Source organism: Piliocolobus tephrosceles, chromosome 5 (assembly GCF_002776525.5).
Source record: "Piliocolobus tephrosceles isolate RC106 chromosome 5, ASM277652v3, whole genome shotgun sequence".
Lineage (NCBI taxonomy): Eukaryota > Metazoa > Chordata > Mammalia > Primates > Cercopithecidae > Piliocolobus > Piliocolobus tephrosceles.
The window spans coordinates 146,374,055-146,383,117 of NC_045438.1; the positions used below are offsets into that span (position 1 = coordinate 146,374,055).

The 9,063-nt window shown below is 36.9% G+C and overlaps 1 long non-coding RNA gene across 1 annotated transcript in view; it reads left to right on the top strand.

The window, feature by feature from the left end:
• Positions 1–7,108, top strand: part of LOC113225135 — a 37,167-nt gene extending 30,059 nt beyond the window's left edge. The window contains exons 3-4 of the long non-coding RNA XR_003309769.1: positions 3,075–3,163; positions 5,367–7,108. This is a non-coding gene — a long non-coding RNA (uncharacterized LOC113225135). The remainder of the gene's footprint in view (positions 1–3,074; positions 3,164–5,366) is intronic.
• Positions 7,109–9,063: the final 1,955 nt, after the last annotated feature.

Sequence of the window (9,063 nt, forward strand, 5' to 3'; positions counted from 1 at the left end):
GTTTTTTGTTTTGTTTTGTTTTTTGACATACATCCCTAAATAATCAGAATGCTGAGGAATGACACAGTGGACATTGCTTTAAGATGTAACCAGTAAGCAGAATGGGGTTTAGAGACAAGCAGCCTAGATTAGAAGACTTCTATAGTAATCTAACCCCATGAAGCAATGAGGGCAAAAGTGGGCCTGGAGACTAGGGATAATTAAGCCAAGAAAAAAAAAATGATGACTTGGTTACAAATTGAGTATGTACATAAAGAAGGAAAAATTGATGATTATTCTGAAAGTATCTGGTTTAGAAATTAGAAGGGTGGTAGGTATAGTGAGGTATGTTGTATATTGGAAGGAATAGAGCTTTGGATGCTGGTGGAATCCAGTTTCAGTCTTGCCTCTATGACTTTATTAGACATGTGATCTTTGGCAAGTCATAAAGCCTTCTGCCTCATTTTTACAATCTTGCTATTTAAATATCAGGTAATTGCTACAATTAAGTGAGTCAATATACTATATATGTGACATTTGTAGAATACATTAACACCCAGGATATAGCTGCAATATAAATAGGTGCTATGTCTGTACTATGTGTAATTATTCATAATGTTTCTTATATTCGCATATTTTTATATATATACATGCAAAATATAGTATAATTACACCTGAAGAAATATTGGGACATCAAAGAAGGGTTAATCATCAGGACATGAAATTATGAGATGGCAATAAGGTTGAAAGGCCAGGATTACTATTAATGTGGATTATCAGTTTTTCAAAGCACTAGAGTACAAGTAATATATATTAAAATTGCCTGATAAAATTTAAACTTTCTTTGAGAATGCACAGTAGGATCTTGTAACCAGCCATAATCAGAAATATCCATTTTTACCCTATTGGCACAGCTCAAAATTGCTAGTAGAGAGAGGAACTTCTGGTTGATGGACTACCAAATACACAGGCTTTTACTGTAATTTGTTCTACAGGTTAAAGTTAGTATTGTCAAAACATGGCAGGCAACATTATAGGTTTTAAGGCTTCAGTATCTTTATATCTCCCATGGTATTAAATATAATTCAAACACAGAAAAATGCTCTTCTCTCATTATGTCTTTTCTTTTTGATGAGAGATGAATAGGCCCACTTGAGAAATGATTATATCGACTATTGTACTTTAAATTTTCTTTAGCACTACACAACTGGCAAGAAGTGGCAAGTCAGTAAGTCCAAATAGACAGCTGATGTATGATTTCATATCACAGATACTCTCTCTGCAGCACAATAGAACACAGGGTATTGAGTTATCCCCTAATGAATTAAAGTCCCTCTTGCATCCTTTACATACCGATTTCATTAATATTAATAATTACTAATTGTAGCTAACACTTGCCAATGCATAATGGGAACTACGTTTTTACAAATGTTGCCTAACAAAGACTTATTTTTTTCTGCATCTTGGTCATGGCACAGTCTGATAGCTTTCAAAGAGCAAGCCAAAGTGTCAAATGCTGTCCGGTTTGTAATGTCATGTTCGATCTGGAGCTGAGAAGTGCGGCCTCAGTCTGGCCTGTCTTTTATGTCACAGAAGCACAGAATTGTTAAACAATCTGGGGAAATTGAAAGCAGCAAATGTGCAATAAAATTTTCTCTGTAGTTCAGTGCTACATAACAAAAGAGACCCGTAAACTTTCTTCCATTCTGGCACTGGATGGTGACTTATCTGTGGGAACAGCAGCCACAACAGATGTAAAGAAAAACAGATAGAACTTTTAAAAAATAAACTTCAGGAAATAGTTTTCATGTCTTTACTTTTCCCTGTGTTTCAGCTAATGCTCAAAGCTTTCCTAAAATGTTCTGTTGGAAATAGTGAGACTGGAATAAGCTCTATTTTCCATTTTGTCCCCTTGTTACAGGGCTTTCAGATATCCTTAATAACCCTGAACTTGTAGAATGTTTTAATTAAGGACTTCATTGTTAGAGTATAATAACATAAACCTAAGATCCCTGTGTGATAATCATGCTTTGTTTATGGTTTTACAACAAACTTGTGTTTTATCCTGTTGGTATATGTATTGTATTTTGTCATTTCTTTTGACGATGCCTAAAAATCCCAGAAGCTTAAAGAAGGAGAGACAACCTCTGAAGCCACTTTGACTTTTCTTTTTTTTCTTGACAAAGTGTTTTATCTCTGAAGAATTCAGTTCAGTACATGGGTCTTTTGAGTACATTTATTGTACTGAAATGTCATATTTGCTTAGATCAAATGAAGAGCAACTACACTGAAAATAAGATAGATAGCTATTTTATAAAAGAATTTCTATCTTTCTCTGCCAGGAATGCTGTATGTTTTTTCCTTACATTAGGAAATGGGGATAATTTTGACACTTTCCACTTCATTTTAGAAAGAGCTTGTACTTTTGTCTTGTAAGGTAAATAAAAAAAAGTAAGCATGGTAGGGCACAGTGGCTGATGCCTTTAATCCCAGCACTTTGGAAGGCCAAGGCTGGAGGATCACTTAAGCCCAGGAGTTCGAGGCTGCAGTGAGCTCTGAATGTACCGCTCGCTGCATTCCAGCCTGGATGATAGACCGAGACCTTGTCTGTGAAAAAACAAAAAAAAGTGTGAGCAATACTGTTTATTATGAAGCTTAATTTGCATTGAAGTTAAATGTTAATAGGATTCTTCTGTCTTCTTTTTCTAACTCAGAAATTCCATTCTAAAGCCATGAAATGGGCAGGGCAAGGTAGGAGTCTGCAGCAGGGAGGAGGGCGGGGTTTGTGGTGGCTCAGAGCAACATGTCAGACCCGAGAGGGTAAGTACCGATAGGGCACAGCCTGTCAAGGGCTGTCAGAGCCTTGGCAGGGTGAGGAGGATGTTCACATGTGGGGACAGGCTGGTGTGGGGTTTTGGAGGACAAGCTGGGTGAAGCAGGTGTCTAGAAGTAGAGTGGATTGGAATATGGACCCCCAAAATACTTGTCCAAGTGCTAACTCCTGGTACCAAACTCTGTATTAATTTCTCAGAGCTGCTGTAACTAATTATGTTAAACTTGCTGACTTCATTCAACAGAAATTTATTCTTTCACAGTTCTGGAGGCCAGAAGGCCAAAATCAAAGTATGGGCAGGCTTGATTTCTTTAGAAGACTCCAAGGGAGAACTGTGCATCCTTGCTTCTGGTGGGTATTGGCAATCCTTGGAGTTCCTTGGCTTGTAGGCACATCACTTCAATCTCTGCTTCTGCTTTCACGTGGGGCTCTTCCCTCTGTGTGTCTGTGTCGCCTCCTTTTCTGACTCCCATAAGAACACTTGTTATTGGATATAGAGCCCTCCCTAATCCAGGATGGTCTCATCTTGAGATCCTTATCTTGGTTATGGCTACAAAGACCCTTATTCCAAATAAAGTCACATTTTGAAGTTTTGGGTGGACATGTGTTTTGATGTGCCACTATCCAACACACTACCAAATGAAAGGAGGTGACTCATCACATGGTTTTAGAGATCAAGAGGAGTGAGAATGGCATCCTTGTGAAGTGGTGGTTTCTTGTGGGGCAAGAAAGCTTAGCAGGATAGGATAGCATCTATGCTAGAGGTCACCCAGCATAAATGTCAGACCCCAAGTGGAGTGAGGAGGCGAGATGAGAGATTGGTTACATATGGTAGACTGATCAAATAGGTAAGTAAGTATATTGAGGGTGAGAGGGCCAAGATTCTGTCATAGAAGCAAATTACAAATATAAAAAAGGAGAAAATTATGGAGTTGAAGGTACTGGTGTGAACTTATAATTTGTAATAAATAAAGATATATTAATACATGGAGATGTAAATGTATGTGGGTATATGTGTGTATTATAATACCTAGCTCTGTTCACTGAAATAGACTGGCAACATATCCACTGCAATAGCAACTAGCACATTTAGCATCCATATCTTGGCTTCTAAATACCAGTCTTCACCAAAAAGAGAGAGAGTTTTTCTGGGAAAATGACCAGATTTCATAGAGGGAGTACATTGTATAGAGGGAGTACAATATCAAGCATTTTATACCAGAAAGTAAGGCAGTCCTTTAAAAAAACAATGAAGTCATGTCAAAAGGGCATAAAAGTCATCTTGAAGAAGCTCCCATAAGCCAAATTGGGAATAATTTGACCATCAAAATAAATGATAGTAATGTATTACAGCTCATTAAAATACAAAACCATAAGTCCATCATTATCAAAGTGAGTAAATTGAAAATTTGGAATGAATGAGATATTTACATACTTTCAAATCTATCCCCCACAAAATATTTACTAATCACAAGAGGGAAAATGAATACATTTTGAGTGGAAAAACATGGCAGATGCCACCTGAACTGAGTGATCAAAGTGAACATTGCCCGTGATAGCATAAATCAAAATTACTTGTCACCTACCTGATAGAATGCAATAAGAAACATCTGTGATATTCCTGTCAGATGCATCATCTAAATCTCATCATGCGAAAGCACAATAAAGCCAAATTGAGGCATATTCTGCAGAATTACTGGATGGTAATTTTCAAAAGTCTCAGTTTTGAAAGCCAGGGAAAGACTAATGAACTAATTAAGGCATCTAGAGAGACATGATAACTAATTGCAATGTGTGTTTCTGAACTGGACCCTTATTTTGACAATCAAATGGGGTCTGAAAATTAGAGAGTAGTAACATCTCACCATATCAATTGCTTAGTCAATACCCGGAGCAGAGTAAGCACTCAGTTTATGATGATTTTGACAACGATAATAATGACAATGATCACTGAAGGACCGCATGAAAAAATATACCTAGTATCTATCTACTTAATATCCTGGAATTCTAGAACAGGAATGTTCTGGATTCATGTGCAAAAAAACAACTGGTTCCCCAGGTCTAATCACATTAAATTGAGAGGTAAATTTAAATTATATATATTTTTTATCCAACAGAGAAATAAAAAGCACTTTGCCAAATAGTCAAACACTTGAGAACCAGATGACTAAACTATTCAGACCTAGGAATTCTAAAATTAAATTGTTTTCATGAAAGTCAAAAATTCAGTCTTCCAACAACCAAAGAAGAGGAATGAATATGAAAAGAGAGGCTGAATTGTCCGAACACTGAAGTGTTGGGAGCAATTCATTGAAATGTAGAGCTGGAAGAGATAATAGTAAGTGTGCCAAGATCCTTCGATAATGCCAGTTTGGAAGACTGATCCCTCATTTTCCAAGGGAAAAATAAATCCCAGTGTCATAATTGCATTCCTGTGTAGATCTTTGCTTAGGTTTTCTAAAGTTCAGAGCTAAAAGTAAGTATGTCATCCTTTGTATTTAAGGAAGTCTTATGGGTATCCTCACTCACTCATGGTGCAATAATATTCCTGCAGATTCTACATCTCCATCCATGGGCCACTGTTTCAGGAATCTCAGCCAGTGCAACACAACCTCAACCAACAAGAGTATGCAGAGAAAGGAGTCCCCTACCTGCCACAAAGCTGTTGTCTGAAAACTGTATCATATTGTCTCAAGTTGTCATTCGGTGTGAATTAGACCTTTTTAACATGTAATCTGCAACATGCTTCATTGTCTAATTTTCCAGAACCCCTCATATAAGAAACTGTATTATTGGTATAATCATCATGGTGAGGAAGTTGGTATGTGGGGGAGAGATGACAGGAGCAGAGAGTAAGTCATTGCTGGCTGCCTGACAGATAAAAAGGAAATGACAAAAAAAAAAAAAAAAAAAAAAAAAAAAAAAAAAAAGACACAGAAGAGTACTTAGTTGACCACACAGAAAAGGGAATTATAGGTAAGACAAAGATTCGTAAGACTCAAGTTCTAGTCTTATTTATTAGCTATGGGAGGCCTTGAGAGAGTTCTAGCATTAAGTCATCTCTCTTTATAAAGTAGGAACAGTAATAACTTCCCTGGCTATCTCACAACGCTCTAGTAGTAAGAAATAATTTTATAATTAAAGACTATTTTAGGGCTGATTACATTTTTGGGCAGTGGCTCATGCATGTAATTTCAACACTTTGGGAGGCCAAGGTGGGCGGATTGCTTGAGCCCAGGAATTCAAGACCAGGCTGGGCAACATAGACCTTGTCACTACAAAAGAAAAAAAATTAGCTAGGCGTGGTGGCATATGCCTGTGGTCCCAGCTACTCAGGAAGCTAAGACAGGAGGATCGCCTGAGCCTGGGAGGTCGAGGCTACAGTGAGCCATGATCACACTACTGCACTCCATCCTGGGAAACAGAGTGAGACTCTGTCTCAAATAAAGGAATATTTTACACTTCAAGGTTCTATACAAATGTAAAACATCATTCTATTACATATTTATAATGCTGATTATTCTTTAAATGACTTTAAAATGTTAATCTCTGCTAAGCCCATAGAGAAGTATATAACAAATTGGTGAAGGATTGGCATTAAAGATAGTCAAAATAAAACATAGAAATTATGGTAAATAATTCAACTGGTAAAATAATCTAAGTGGTAGTTGTCAGGTAAGTGGAAATTCAATCAGCTGATTGTTTAGGATTCTTGGTTGTAAGTGACAGAGACCTAACTAAAAGTATGTGAATGAAGCACATAACTGAGAAGTCTGTGGTATGGCTTAGCAGTCAGAAATGGGAAAATATTGGGACCAGTTCATGTTTTATTTATATTATCTTTGTTCCCAGGCAGTCTCTGCATGTAAGTGACAAAGATGACTATCTGCAAATATATATACTTTTTTGAAGGGCTATCTCAAGCCGTTCTAGAGAAGCACTGAAAGCTTCTTATACTTCAAGATAGTTTGCTTTCCCTGATTTGTGATGAGTGGAACACTGAACAGTGATATAGAAAAATATTCTGTAGTTAAGGGGTTGTTGTAGTATGGCCAGTGGGTGGAATCCAGTCCTCAGCCTGATTTTGCAAATAATCTTATAGAAACACAGCAACACCCATTTATTACACCTTGTTTATGGCTGCTTTGGGGTTACAATGGCAGAATTGAGTAGTTGTGACAGAGATCACTAGGCTCACCACATCGGAGATATTTACTGACTGACCCTTTATAGAAAGTTTGCTGCTCTTAGAGGAATGTGTGTTTCTAGTATCAGCAATAAACTTCTTGGATTTGTTTTGTTTTCTCATCTTTACAATGATAGTTGCAGACTAGTTGATCCTTGTGACCTGTTTTTGAATGCCACTGTGTATTCTGTCTGTCAGGGCTCTCTGATTCTGTTTCTTATGGTGCTGAATGCACAATTTAATGCCCTGGAATTTCCTTCTGTCTTCTGCTAAACTTATGTTTCCTCAGATAGTTAAAATCCTGTTCTACCTTAGAAGTCTCCAGAGTTATTTTCCTAAATTGAGAAGAACTGGCTTTGAAGTTAGTCATTATGCCACATACAACGGTTGAAAAGAGCATCTCTTTTATGCACTGTGTATATTTCAGCATCCACTCAGCTTCTTAGGTAGAAAAGGAAGAGTCTTCCACAGTGTATTTTATCCATATTTGGGTCAGAAACTCTCCTTTACCACGGAGGGTGATGGAAGAAAGATATGCAATGGTAACAGTAGGCAAGAGATGTAATAATCACAAAATTTGAGGCCAGGCCTGGTGACTCATGCCTGTGATCCCAGCACTTTGGGAGGCTGAAGTGGGTGGATCACTTGAGGTCAGGAGTTCAAGACCAGCTTGGCCAATGCAGTGAAACACCATCTCTACTAAAAAAATACAAAGAGTAGCTGGGTGTGGTGGTGTACATCTGTAATCCCAGCTACTCAGGAGACTGAGGCAGGATAATAGCTTGAACCAAGGAGGTGGAGGTTGCAGTGAACTGAGATTATGCCACCACTGCATTCCAGTCTGGGCAACAGAGTGAGACTACGTCTCAAAAAAAAAAAAAAAATCTAGAAAAAGATCTCCAAGATTCAATTCTCTAATTATTTCTTTTAAAAATGAGAAAAAATGACTTCTGGTCAGCTTTTACCTTCTTTTTCAACTGTTTTGGCAATACTTTCATATTGGGCTCTTAAAGTCTCAGGTAATAGGTTTCAAAAACCTCAGATAATAAAAGTATAAAAATAAAACATATTAAAGACAAAACCCAAGAATCAGCTTCCTCTTCCTTCTTTACTCTTTCATGGGTGTTGGCTCTAATTTCTCCATCTAGCTAGGCAGTTCTTTGCTTTTTATTGCTTGTTTGTTGATGACATTTGCCATTTGTAGCAATAGTAATAGAATCATCTATATGTTTATGGCCTTGTTGAATGTAGAAAAAGGATAGTGGCATTTTCTAATTGTGTAACCCTGTAACACCTTGAAGGGGACTGTAGATCATATGCTAGACCTTTTGTGTTTGTTCGTGGTGGGTAGATTGCTTTAATATACTTACCACATTATCCTAATTGCCAGCCTTTTGGGGAGGGCTATATATACTTGCTAATATGGTAGCATTTTTGTTTTAACATAGAGGTGACCCAAGGTAGACATGAGTGTTGTTCATTTTTGCCTAATACTAATAAAATTACCTAATTGTTGAAGCTTCAAGCTTGAATCTAATCATTTTATGTCATTTCAAGTACACCCTAGCATTTTAAAGCATAAATATCCTACTATCCTCAACAACTTTAGAACAAAAATAAATATTTTAACAAGAAAAAAGCATGCCATGACAAGCTGTAACTTAATAAAGAAAGACAAGGAATGGTCTCTATAGACCAAGAGAAAATGGGGCCTCAGATATATTTATACCAAAGGAATGTTATGAATGTAAAAAACAGCTTGACCCCCTTACCAAAAAAAACTCAAAAACCCTATATTTTGTTATCACAAGACTGTTTTAGTGAATAAAACAGTATGAATTGGTTTTACTTGTTTCCATTTAATACTTATTAACTTTATAATTATATTGCCTGAGGGTTTTAACTTCAAGTACAACGTGATGACTATAATAGTTTTACGCAAGGCAAATGGGAAAAACAGAAGTAATTTCTTTTAAAAAGTATGAAATATCTAAAAGGTATGACTCTTCAGTATATTAGCTCAGGTGAGCCAGACATGTAACTTCTCTTTCCATATTTAAGCCTA